Genomic DNA, 12195 nt, shown 5'->3' with positions numbered 1-12195 from the left:
TGTCTAGAGAAACCATCTCTCCTTTCAGCCCCTGGAACACAACAGTAGCAGACCTGAGCAGCCGAAAACAAGGTGTACCATCTGTTTCAGGATGCCCTAGAAAGACAGATTTTTCATGGGTAGTTTCCCTTGCTTGTTTACAACCTGTTCACTTGGTAGAAACAATGCTACCCCAGGAATTCTATCTCCAGTAGTCTATCACCTCAGATATTATTCTGAGAAAAGACTCACAAGCTTCACCAACCTGCCACAGGGATACATGACAGTAAAAACCCCCTACACCCCTGTCTAGAGTTGCTTGGGGGCCTGAGAGTTTGAACGACTTGCTTAGGGTCTTCATAGAAGGACTTGATTCCATGTCTTCTTGATCTTTCCCCACAAAAGGATGGATCGCTTGCTAACAAATGGCAGCACCTGGGAGAGGTGGAGGTGGAGGTGGGGGTGGGGGTGGATGGGAGGGATGTATCCAAATAAGAATTCCCAAACCAAAATATTCTTAAAATTTACTTGGTTATATAGATTATATATCAGACCACCAATTATATTCTCCCCTCTCCTATAGAAAGGAATCTTTCACAAAATGCTTAGCATAATGCCCAGTCCTTAACTGATATTTAACATCTACCTGTTTAGAATTTTTCCCTACTCACCCATGTACCCACATTGAGTTTCCGTCTATACAGTTTGAAGATTTCAGCCAAATTTAAACATCCACTAAAAAGCTTCAACGTAAGGAAATCGTGCAGACACCTGAGAAACTTTTGGTTAATTCTGAGGCAGAGGCACACGTCAGATTTTTTGCTGTTTTTGTTTAGTTTTAAGACACCTTCTGAATTGAATCTGGTGATTGTAAATGCAGAAGTTGGGATTTTAGAACAGGGAACAGTAAGAGAGTAAGTCTTGTTTGTTTTCCAGTTTTATATAATTGAAGGAAATACTAAATTTTGGTTAGAAGTGAGTGAAAATAAAGATTCTTTTTTCCCCATCCGAATTCACGTAGCCCTTCAAATCTGCTATCCACAGACCCTCTGTGGGCCTGTGGTGGAATGGATGCCAGGTTAAGGACCCCTAGACCAGATCTAAAAATCTTAGAAACACTGAATTATCATAAGTTTTAGTGACTATTTTGAGGAAGGTATAGTCATCATGTAATCAAGAGTTAAGCTTCAGGTGGGAGCTAGGTAACATAGTGGATAAAGTGTCAGGCCTGCAGTCAGGAAGCCTCCCTCCTGCCTCCCTCCTCCCTCCCTCCCCCCTCCGAGTTCATGAGTTCACACACCTGGCCTCAGACACTAGAGCTCTATGAGGCTAGGCAAGTCACTTAACCCTTTTTGCCTCTTGCTCACCTATAAAATGAGTTAGAGAAAGAAATGGCATACCACGCCAGTACCTATGCCAAGAAAACCCCAAAAGGAGTCATAACAAGTCGGGCATAACTGAAAAACGACTCAACAAAATACTTCAGGATGATCAATCTGGCAGCCAGGTGTGTGGAGCGGGTTGAAAAGAAGAGAGAGTAGATAGAGCAATTCCAACATTCCAGGAAAGAGGTTAATTAGGACCAGAATTGGGGTGGTAGCCGTAAGGATAAAAAAATCAGTTGTAAAGGTGTTGGCCAGATAACTAAATGGTGAAGTGGAGAGTGGGACTCTTCCTGAATTCACATCTGGCCTCAAACATTTTACTAACTAGCTGTGTGAATCTGGGGAAGTGACTTAACCCTGTTTGCTTCAGTTTCCTTATCTGTAAAATGAAGTGGAGACAGAAATGACAAACCACTGCCGGATCTTTGCCAAGAAAACCCCAAATGAGGATATGAAGAGTGGGACACTCCTGAAACAACTAAAAAAACAATTAAGAAAATCACCTGAGTTAAGCTGATTTGATTAAGAAGCTTGAGAAGGTTAGGGAAGCAGTGAGGGAGATTTAGAGCTCAACTGGAAGATTAATAAAAATAGGGAATTTTGAAAGAGGTTGGGAGCAAAATGAATTGATTTTGAGAAAAATTAACTTTGACAGTCAGTATAACATAGAGAATAGAAAGCTGACCTGGGAAGGGGGACATCTGGTTTCAAATTCTACCTCTGACAGAACTTGACCTTGGGCAAGTCACTTAACTTCCAATTGCCCAGATGACTTTCTAAGACTAGGTTTTAGAACAATCACTATCTGCGTTGTTTATGACAATTCTTTACTAGGATCTCCCTCCACCTATGAAATTCCGAGTCTGACCCAAGAAAAAGTAAGTACAGGGAAGAACCTTGGATCATCAACAGAGCTAGGAGGACCAAAGAAACCCAATAAAGATGGAGGGAGAAGCTTCCACAGAGAGTTAAGAAGAGGATGAGGAGAATGATAAATTGCAGAGAAGTCAAGGGAAGTGAGAAGAACAAGAAGCAATAAAAATAAAAAGAAGCTAGTTAGTAAAATGTTTGAGGCCAGATGTGAATTCAGGAACAAGAAGCATGAGAGTAAAAGGGAGGAAAAAAAGCAAAGCTGTTGTATTTGCTGTATGCGTTATTTGAATCTGATGACTTTAATAAAATATCAGCAAAGTAGGGGGGGCAGAAACAGATTTCCAAAGTATTAGGGGTACACGAGCCATGTTAAGTAGGGGCAATGAAGGCAGACTATTTTCAAGGAGTTTGTCTATTAAGGGAAAGGGATATTTGTAACAGGGTAGGAGGTTATTTTGTTTTGTTTTTAAGTACTGGAGACATGAGTACATTTTGTAGCCAAAAGAAGGAGCCAGTAGAGAGGAAAGTTTGGAAAATACGCAGTGGGAAAGAAGAATAATCTATGATTTGATTGAGGGGGATAGAAATAAGAGAAAGAATGAGGACATTTTTGTACGCCTTATCTCCCTGCCACGAGATTGCAAGTTGTTACAATCTCTCACAGTTTTTCCTTTGCATTACTAGAGTTCAAGCTTTCCTTCAAAAACAATTTATTTTGAAGGGGAGAGGAAGGAATTTCAGCAAACTCAACGTTTAGTGGCCTAATTAATTAGGTGGTCACTTGTAAAGTGAAGGGGCTTGCTTGAGGAAGAGTAGCCACCCTTGGGAGTAATACGGAGCTCTAACTAAAGAGGAACAAAGATGAATATCCTCATTGGGCTCTAAGTGCTTTTTAGCAGCGAGCATCGAATGGCGACAGAGACAATTTGAGACTTGTTTGTTTGTTTTTTCTCCAGCCTGGAATAGGAAAGTGAGATTTATCTAGGAACAAGATTTGTGGATATATAGGTATAAAGGGTGAGGAATTCTAGGATATTGGCACGAGTGTAGGCAGAAGAATGAAACCAGAAACAAGCTAACGGACTGAGAGACTAAGCAGAGGCCAAAGAGGACTGGAGGCCACTCTTACTGATGTGGTGTGTCTGTCTGTGTTTGGGTCAAGTGGAGTAGAGATGAAGTCACTATAAAATAACAGAAGTTACCAACATGAGTGTTGGTCACTGAGGTTGATGACAAACAGTGGAGTATGGCAGAAGGTGGTGACCAGGTTGAAGGAGGAGATGTAGTATAAGGGAATAGGTCTTAAAAGGAGAAACATTTGGATGTGGATGGAATAATAGGTGAGGAGCAAGAATTCTATCAACCTTTCTGCCTTATCCTTTGAGGAGAGCTGGAGGAAGTTGTCTCCATTTGGAAAATTAATTGTTTAAGGTTTTCCTTGCAAAAGACAGATTTTATGTTGACTTTACACAATGTATAATGTAGTTTCTGAAACAGGTGAATCAGACTGCGCTTATGAATAAAACTCTCTATAGCTTTCCAAATATAACCCTATGTAGTATTTAGATCACATTTTAGTGTTTATTAGCTAAAAATGTAGGATTAGTTTAATTACAGAATAATGACACCAAGATACCAGATCTTTTGGGGTTTTACATTTCTGATTCTTATAATGGGGTATCACTTTCTCGTGTTAATGTTCAACATGATCTGTTCCAAGATTAGAACGTGCTTTATTTTTTTGTTTGTAACTTAAGATCAGAACTCTTATTTAGAATAGTTCAGTTGACAGAGAAAAAAAACTTATTAAAGAAATACTTTTTCACTTCTTTGACTCTTTTATAGAAAATAATTGTTAGAAGTGAGATCTTATTTAGGTTTTAAGTGAATTTACTGGGGGAAAAACCAAATCACTATGAAACAGTTACTGTGGGGTTATTTTTAGAGGTATGAGCAGTGTTTTAAGATCATTTGAATAAACAGGTAAACTTCACTGACCAGTTACCTACAGCTGATGGGCTCCAGTAAGAGGGGAACCACTTCTCACTCCATTGAAATAATTCTGAAGTGTGAATTGGTCCTGTAGTACTGTGTCATAAAATGTACAGAAATGGAAAAGAAGTGAATTACAAAATAACGTGTTCCTTGTCTTAAATATCCTACAGCTTTTTTCTACTTGTAAAAATTGCCCAGTGTCAGGCAAGTTAATTTGTTTTAATCTCATTGTTCAGAGCTGTGTGCGTGTATCGCTACTTTTGGGTTTATAGACATTCCCCATATTCTGAAGAAGTGACCTAAGAATGTGCTGAACCCAAGTTGCACGCTGCAGTCTAACTCCTCTGCTCACTTTGGACACTTGCCAGACCATTCTGCAGCTAAGACAGGGAGCTGTTTGAGCCCCACACCTCTTCCCTACCTTCTTTCTTTCTTTCCTAAGGATTATAGGTACGCTGTGCTCCTCTCATCCTATCCATCTAATTCTTGCCCCTCCCCCACTAATTACAGTTAATGTCCATTTCAAAAAATTTTAATTCAAACATCTGTTCAGTCCCTACTGCGTTCAAAACACTGTGCTCTACATTGAGGGAGCTATGAGATTGGACTCCTCATTTTAAGGAGTTTAGAACCTAGTAGGGAAGATAAGGGATACGTAACAGTTATGTAGTACAAATAGAATATAGCAATTGCTGGAAAGGTGTGTAGTACTCTAAGAGTTTGAGGAGGGACATACCATTACCTCAGACTGATGGGGGAGAGAGATTAGGAAAAACTTCATGGAGCAGGCAGGTAGCATTTGAGTGAGACAGAATTTCAATATGCATTGAGGAGAGAGCACATTCTAGAAAAAGGGAAAGTCAATAGTAAAAGCATGGAAATGAAAGAGTATATTGTGTGTGTGGAACTGATGGGGTTCAGACTCTGGGAGCCTCCTTGAGCTCCCCTTGAATCTTCCCACTTAATCGGGGCTTTCTTACTCAAATCTAATCTTCCCATTTGTTCCAGCAGTCTCAGGAAGCCCATGGGCTTCTCGTTATTACTGTGCTCAGGTCTCTGTTGCACTCCCCACCTTTGATCCCATCCAAACCCCATTCCCCAGGCTACTGACCACTCCCATCAAGATCCTCCCTAGAGTCTATCTGTATTCACCCTAGGGTACTGTTCATTTCCAACTACTGCCCCTCTCAAGACCTCCGGATTACCCCACCTGCTTTCCACCAAGCCCTCCACTGTCTGTTATCTCCTGATTGCCTCCAGCTGTTTCCAACCCTTGACCAGTCATCCCCTCCTTGGACTTCTCCTCCAGACCCTCCCTAAACCCGTCCTCCCATCAGCCTAGACTACCAGACCACCCCCAGATCCCTCCCATAGTCTTTTCTGTATTTAAGTTCCATCTGGCCTCCATGAAGGCACTCAGATTCAATCCAGCTCAGGCTCTGTCTGGCTGAGATTCTATCTGGTCCACTTGTGAATACAAGCGTTACAAGTGCTTAGGCTCCTTGAGAGTCAACGCAGTACGAGGAATCTTTAATAAACGACTTTTCTTTGGCTTAAGAAGACTTGAGTTGAATTCATTCCAGCAGGACCCAGCATGTTGGTATTTTTTTGGGGTGCCCAGCACCCTGAAACTCATCACAGGGACCCCCAAAGAAAAGCAGGCACAGAGGCCCACCTGCTCACCTCCCCCAGCATCCCACAGGGGAGGGGAAGGAACACCAGGGTAAACCAAGGTGCAGGGGGTACAACACAGGGTAAAAAGTCTGCTCATGCTGACCAAGGTGCCTTTTCTTTTAGTTTTGGAGACCAAATTTCCTACTAAGCTTGTTCTGTTTAGAAATCCCCTTCACAAACTACTTTTCTAGATTATATTGAGGTCAGGCTGTGTTACAATGGAACACTAGCTGCTTTTCCTTAAGATCTCCTCCCCGAATTCCCCTCCCAGCAGTCTCTTGCCACTTTTCCCAGTGTCCCAGGGAAGAGGGGAGAAAAAATTGCGACCAACCCAGTGCAAGGGCATCCCCTTATCCGAGGGCCCACAGTTCGACTGACCACCCAGAAATCAATGTGTCTGGGCACTCCAGGGGTCTCACTGCTAGAGAGAAGTAGGAGTAGAAAAAGGTCTGGGGAAGAGGATAATAAAAAGGGTGCTTACCTCTTTTCCCAGTGGCTAGGAGAAGATTATCGGAGTCCAGTTAATATTATGTTGAAGAGAGAGATGGGAGAGCTAGTTCCCAATGTGAGTGAATTCACTTAGACCTTCTCTGTAGCCACTGGGAGTTTTATGGAGGCAAAAGCAGCAGGCCTGAGACTCAGCAAGGAGTTAAACAAGAGCAATGGGACAGGGAAAGGACCAGGCTTATACAGGATGATTTTAGGGTTTTCTTACGTGTATTGGAGATCTAGGGTGGGTCAGGCAAGACAAAGACACAGGGTGAGGACTATGAATGTGGCAAGATAAGGAAGTCCCACCCCTCAGGATGAGGAGTGGACAGGGAATTTTAGGTTGCAGAATAAGGGGAAGTTGTGGTAAGGGGAGACTTTAGGGCACCAAGGGCTTCACAAGGTCAATATCATTTTAACTCTTAGGGCACTGTTTCTATCCACATCAAAACCAAGACCTCTGCATAATTAGCAAGTCTCCTTTCATAAATATGCTTTTGTAAATGCTTGATTTATACCAAAGCAATTTTAACTAAAACTTCCATCTCGATAGGAGACATAGACTTTTTAACATAGTTACTAGATCCTTAGATGAAGTGGAATTTTTCAAGGATTCTCATTTTCTCAATAGGTATTCTACAGCACAGAAACTCTTACACGGAATTCGTAATAGCTTCTTAAGCCATTTGTCTTTTTTTAAGCAATGCAATTCTTAATGTGTGGGAAGACCCCTTTAATAAATGAGAGTCTTGACCAAAGGAGTAAAAAGGAAAGCTATTCCTTCAGCTTTCTCGAGAAAGGGCACAGCTGCCTGTGCTCAAGATGGTGATGGCTGAGGAGGACGAGGGTGTGCCCTGCACAGCAGTTTTTATAGACTGTTGACCTGAAAGTTTGGTTAGGAAATAAGCAACAGGCTAAATGCGTACATTTTTATTCCCCTTTCAGTTAAGGGTACATGAATTACTGAGCCAGAGTTAATTTCTGACTGGCTAATACCAAAATGACCAGGCTTAAATACACTTTACCATGAGAAAGGAACTTTCTGAGTTGAATAAGTTGTTAGTTCGGTGAGACAAGACAGTTCACAAAGTAGTGTTAGCTGGAATTTATGATTCCAGGATGTGTGTATTTATTCTGTATAGCATATGTCTCTGTGACGCAAGATAAGGAAAAAAATCCCACCACTCTGGTTGCGGGCATCCTACCATAGACAGGTCTTTGAAATTGCTGATACAGGAAAGGGCATTTTTAACAGAGTTGAAAAATTTCCATTGAAATTACGACCCAAGATATCTGTTTTCTTGACCATTAACATGCCCTAAGATATGGAAAACATCCCATTGTTCAGGATAGCGTCTTGGGTTAAGGGCCTCATAAGGAATGCCAAATCAGCCCCATCTGGCTTTGTTGACATAGGAAGAGGTATTCTCCGAGTTTACTTCAGAGAACAAAGAGACTGTTAGGTCCAGGCTCTTCTTCCCTCAAACTCTGGCCCTTATTAAAGTCCAAAATTTACGTTAAATGATAATCAAAACCCTGGGCACAATACCCCCACCGTAACCCCCTTCCTCTTAGCCCTTGGGTTGAGCCTTGAGGATACAATCTATCCATGGAAAACCTACCCCAGCAAGTAGGAGTAAGTGTACCAGAGTAAGTTTTAGGAAAGGGAGGGTAAGGGAGTGAGCCCCTTCTGTTCAAGGACTGTCACGTAATGTCTAGGAAAGGAAATAAAGGCGTACGTAAAGGCAGTCCCTATCAAGGACTATCTCTTGCACAAAAAAGAATTTTAAGAAAGAAAAAGAACCCAGAATCTCTATCGTTTGTTTTGTCAGGGCTGGGTGAGACAAACCAGACGGACACAAGGTGCCCCTGAGAGGTTTTCACTAAATATACCTATTCTACTCCCTGAGAGGTCTTTACTAAATATACCTCTTCCATCCACTAATATAACAACATTTAGATAAGATTGCTTTTCCAACACTATACCTTATTCTATATTTAAAACTTGAAGTAACCCATTATCAAATCAGGTGAACGCATTTCATTCATCTCATGCCCAACACATGGAAACTATTACCCTGAACCACTATATGCATTTTCATAATAGCCAGTATTTTAAATGGAAAGTCTACCATTATAGCAAGCATCAGTAGCGTTATCGCTAGGCTCATTTATAACCAAATATAACTTTCAAATTATCAAATTTCTATCACATCTTTTTAAAAGCCCAATCCATATATAATAAAATCCAAATGTAAAGATGGCTTCATCACCATTTCTACCTCAAAGAGAACTTTAGAAATAAAATACAATTTAGAAACACAAACAATAACTACAGATATCAATTGCATTTCCAGAAATTATTGATCTTTATTACTTTTGGCATTTAAAACCCATTTGAAACTTATTAGGTACGGAATAATTACCTTAGAATGCAGTCCTTATGTACATAAATGTCAAATAATACTATGTAAATGCTTTAATTACATTCATATAATATATATTATGTCTAATTTGAATAACCTATTTCTTTAAAAAGTCTAAAAGTTTGAAATTATGTCAGTTTAAAATGTGCTAAGTTAATATTTTAACCCTTGCCTTTGGCACAGGCAAGAGATGTAAAGAATTGAAACAAAAGAACATCTGCAGCTTCATAATTAATTGAACAGTAATAATTGCAAATCCCAATAAGCAATATCTTTACCATAGTCCATACCCACCTTTAAGTTTCATAAAACTTTCTATAACTTTGTCTATTGTTTTTCTCATCAGGCTACAAACTTTCACTTTTTACCTTCTGACCTGGCACTCTTTCCCCAGATCTGTTGAAGTAAGATGGGGGAAGGGAGTCGCTAAGAGCCTTTGGTCCTAAGGGCACAAGGGCTAACTGCTTTCCCACACAAATTTTTCCATTTTTTTTCTTTCAGATTTTCTCTCTTTCCCAATCTTTACTCAGACCACCCCTGCCCTCCTTTACATTTGTTAAATGCCTGTCAATTTACATACCAGGAAGAGTCACATTTCTCCTCCAATCTTGACAATGAGCTTTTTATAATGCATTTTAAGCAGACCCCTAAATCCGAAAGCAATCTATTATACAAACTTTAGTTTTGAGATTAAATTAAACCTGAATTCAGAACTCAGTTTTCCACTCCAGGCTACCTGCTTGAGACATCTTTTTTCCTCCCGAGTCTTCCACTAACTTCTGGCAGAGTTTCTTCCTGCTTTTAATAAATTCCAATCGATCTTAAGCTTTCAATTAAGTGACACATTTCACTTTTTACATTTCCAGATACAACCAGAATGAGTTCATTCACCTTTTCATCGTATCCCATCAAAGAAAACCCCCTCTTTTAGGTGAGGCAGGAAATGTCCAAATACTGGTCAGCCTGCCCCTCCCCAGTCTGAGGGGGAAAAGATTTACCCATCTCCTTACCTTCCTTTCACATTCAAAACTTGGTCAGAGTTTAGAATGCAGATAAAGAAAGAAAGAAAGATTTTTTTGAACAACTTTTAAAAGGTTTTCAAACTCTGTTAATACTGTTCGTGCAAACAGACCAAGCAAAATACCTTTCTTTCTCTCTCCTTTCTACACGCTTCAACTTTCTTGTCTTTCCCTCTGGTGGCCTTTGATTAAAGCCACTTTAAAACTACAGACACCTTATTTCTTTCTAGTTCTGACCTGACACTTCTCCTACAGTCTTCACCTTTCCTTTACCCATCAGATAAGCTAAACAGTAAAATATTTTTCTCTCTCTAGTCCACTTTCTCCTCTGGAACTGCTCCGGGGTGGGGAGAAGTGGAAGAAGGGGAAAGGTAAAAAGAAAGCGGCATTCCTTGCTGTCTGGCTGCATTTTAAACCTTACACCACCAACATGAAACACGTCACAAAGACACAGGCATACCCAGAACAGATGGAGAAATACAGATCCTCTCTCTCCCTCGCTTTCTCTCTGAATAAACCGATTTAGATTAAGATTAGACTGGTCAAAATTCAAACTTCATATACCAATTTCAAAAGGATCCTTCCCGAATCTAGATTCACTTAATTTTTCTGTCTCCTCCCTTTCCTTCCCTCCTCCCTTCCCTCCCTTCCTTCTCTCAGGAGCAAACAAGGGAGGAATAAGGGGAGGGTTTTAACCAGTATTCGTCCCCGGGGCTCTTTCGGACAAACACCCTGAGGATTTCATTCTCCTGCTCCCAAATCTTTCTCAGAGCTCCCATTTCCCATACTAGGCAAACCTTAACTTCTGATCCCAGAATTCGAGGCAAGACAAAGCAGTACTCAGGTCATGTATATTTCCCTACCAACCCGACTTACACTCCCTCTGTCCATTCGGTCTATTATTTTACCTGCGTTCCTTGGTTCACAAGGATTCTAAAGAGTCCCTGGCAAGTTAGCAATCCGAAGAGGGGAAACTTACCTAAGGATGTTGGGGCCATTGAAAACTCATGCTGCTCCCCTCCATAGTGTATCCCTGCTTTCTGATGCTTGTGATGGGGTTCAGACTCTGGGAACTTCCTTGAGCTCCCCTGGAACCTCCTCACTTAACCTGGCTTTTCATACTGAAATTGAGCTCTCCCTGTATCTCCCCACTTAATCTGGCCTTTCTTACTCAAATCTAATCTTCCCATTTGTTCCAGCAGTCTCAGGAAGCCCATGGGTCTCCATTATTACCCGGGCTCAGGGCTCTGTTGCACTCCCCACCCTTGATCCCATCAAAACCCCATGCCCCAGGCTGCTGACCCCTCCCATCAAGATCTGTTTCTATTTCCATACTGCCCCTATCAAGATCTCTGGATTGCCCCACCTGCTTCCCACCTAGGCGCCCCCTACTCTGCCCCCTAGTCTGTCTCGTGATAGCCTCCAGGTGTTTCCAGCCTTTGACCCTCCTTGGGCTTCTCCTCAAGAACCTTCCTAAACCCCTTCTCGCATCACTGTGGACTACCACCCCGACTCCCCCCGCCCCCCCTATACTCTTTTCCGTATTTAAGAGAGAGAGAGAGAGAGAGAGAGAGGGGAGAGAGAGAGAGAGAGAGAGAGAGGGAGAGAGAGGGAGAGAGGGAGGGAGAGGGAGAGAGGGAGGGAGAGGGAGAGAGGGAGGGAGAGGGAGAGGGAGAGGGAGAGGGAGAGGGAGAGGGAGAGGGAGAGGGAGAGGGAGAGGGAGAGGGAGAGGGAGAGGGAGAGGGAGAGGGAGAGGGAGAGGGAGAGGGAGAGAGAGAGAGAGAGAGAGAGTTGACCTGAAAACTTGGTTAAAGAAAAGGCAATAGGCTAAATGCATACATTTTTGATTTACTTCATTAATTCGCTATTAAAGAAAATGGTAACATAATGCATCATGGAGCCAGAAAAATATTCTGGCTACCCAGTACTTCTGGCTTATATACATTTTACCCTGGTAAAGGAACTCTCCTAGATAAACACATTGTAAATTTGGTAGCATAATTAACAAAGTAGTGTCAGTTGGGTTTTATGATCCCAAGCTGTGGGAATCTACTTTCTGTAGAATGTCTCTGTGATGTGTAGGATAAAGAGAAAGTCTCACCACTCTGATGACATATTCTGTCCTAAACAGGCCTCTGAAGTTGTGGTATCTTAAACAGAGTTGACAAAGCTGAAGTTACAACCCAGGCCTTATCACTTAGATGCCAGAAGAAAGGTCTGGTAAGGAAGTCCCATTTGCTTGCTTGACATCAAAAGGCATTCTCTGAGTTTAACAAAGAAGACTACTAGGTCCAGGCTCTTCTTAATTCAAACTTTGGCCCTTATTCAAGTCTAAAATTTATATTAAATATCATA

General features: G+C 41.5%; 1 long non-coding RNA gene across 2 annotated transcripts in view; it reads right to left on the bottom strand.

The window, feature by feature from the left end:
• The window catches only part of LOC140516239 (uncharacterized), a 33785-nt gene extending 22569 nt beyond the window's left edge, over positions 1–11216 (bottom strand). Inside the window, exon 1 of one of the 2 annotated variants that reach the window (XR_011971338.1) lies at positions 10820–11216. This is a non-coding gene — a long non-coding RNA (uncharacterized lncRNA). The remainder of the gene's footprint in view (positions 1–10819) is intronic. The other variant, XR_011971337.1, reaches the window with a different exon arrangement.
• Between the last annotated feature and the right edge of the window lie 979 nt (positions 11217–12195).

This window comes from Notamacropus eugenii, chromosome X (genome assembly GCF_028372415.1).
Source record: "Notamacropus eugenii isolate mMacEug1 chromosome X, mMacEug1.pri_v2, whole genome shotgun sequence".
Classification (NCBI taxonomy): Eukaryota; Metazoa; Chordata; class Mammalia; order Diprotodontia; family Macropodidae; genus Notamacropus; species Notamacropus eugenii.
Note: the sequence above shows the minus strand (reverse complement) of the source record. Positions and strands in the feature narration are given on the sequence as shown.